This window comes from Leptonychotes weddellii, unplaced genomic scaffold (assembly GCF_054177405.1).
Source record: "Leptonychotes weddellii isolate Sample4059 unplaced genomic scaffold, ASM5417740v2 HiC_scaffold_19058, whole genome shotgun sequence".
NCBI classification, from domain to species: domain Eukaryota; kingdom Metazoa; phylum Chordata; class Mammalia; order Carnivora; family Phocidae; genus Leptonychotes; species Leptonychotes weddellii.
Window position 1 is genome coordinate 1 of NW_027775890.1, and position 1225 is coordinate 1225.

Here is a 1225-nt window from a genome sequence, read left to right on the forward strand (position 1 = left end):
CTTCGAGGCTGCGAAGAGCATCTCCACACACTTGTCCCACACAGAGTCCCCTGTAAGATAGCAGGGCACCAGGAGGAACACGGAGGGGCCAAAGGTGGGGGTTGAGGGGCTGCTGGGTGTTTTGGGAGTCTCTGCTTTTGATTTTCTGCTGTTTGATCTTTCCATCAATGGCCTTTGTGGAAAGAAGGTGGCTGAAGACTTGGAGTCCACAGAGTCTCTCCTGTCTTTGGACTCTTCTCCTTAATTTTTCCTTGGTGGAGTAAGGCCTATCTCTGGCTTTCAGTCAGAATATTCAAGCCCTTTTTCCTTTTCTTTCCTCTCCTTTTTCTCCTTTGGGGGGGTCCAGGTGAGTTCAGCAGCTACTTCCAGTTTTTGATGAGGACTTTAGCCAAGGACACCACCTTTCTGTCTGAGCAGCACTTGCAGACCCCACTAATGGTGACTCCAATCCTGGTTGTCTGGAGTTGCTGCATGGACATCTGACAGCTGTTCAGCTTCTTCAGAAGGTCAAGAGTCCCTTCCATGTTCTCCCTGGCCACCATCTTCTCCAGCTCTCCGGCAAGCCTCAGCAGCTCCTCTTCCTGGCCCATGTTAGTGCACAAGACCCAGCGAGGTGAGCTAAAATAAAGGGAATTAAGAGTACACTTATCTTGATGAGCACTGAGTAATGTATAGAATTGTTGAATCACTATATTGTATACCTGAGACTAATAAAACACTGTATATTAATTATACTTCAATAAAATTTTTTTAATTACTGATTTTTGGTAATTATACTGTGAGTAAAAATGTGTATGCTCTTGCTCTTGAGAACATATACAGAAATATTTAGGGGTAGAGGGCACAATGATTCCAACTTTCTCTCAAGTGGGTCAGAAAAAAATAACATTAATATGCACACAGAAAAAAGAATTGGTCTGTCCAGATCTGGCAAGACCTTATTATGACTGAAGAATCACCTGCAGCTATGTGCCCTCTGGGGATGCCAGGTCCAAGGAAAGTTACATGGAGACACATGGCACTGCACCCTCTATCCCACGGCTGCCTTACCTCTGATGAAATGTTGTTCTTTGGCTAATTAAATAAGGAATTCAACCTAACACTCCTGTGTGAGTGTGTATGAGTGTGTGAGAGTGTAAGTGAGGATGTGGGAGTGTGTGTGCATGTGTAGATTGTGTGTTCTCGTTCCCAGAACTCATCACTCATCTCAAATGCAGTGGAAATA

The 1225-nt window shown here is 44.7% G+C and overlaps 1 pseudogene; it reads right to left on the bottom strand.

The window, feature by feature from the left end:
* Positions 1 to 12: 12 nt before the first annotated feature.
* Positions 13 to 590, bottom strand: LOC102744236 (transcription elongation factor A protein 3 pseudogene; annotated as a pseudogene).
* Positions 591 to 1225: the final 635 nt, after the last annotated feature.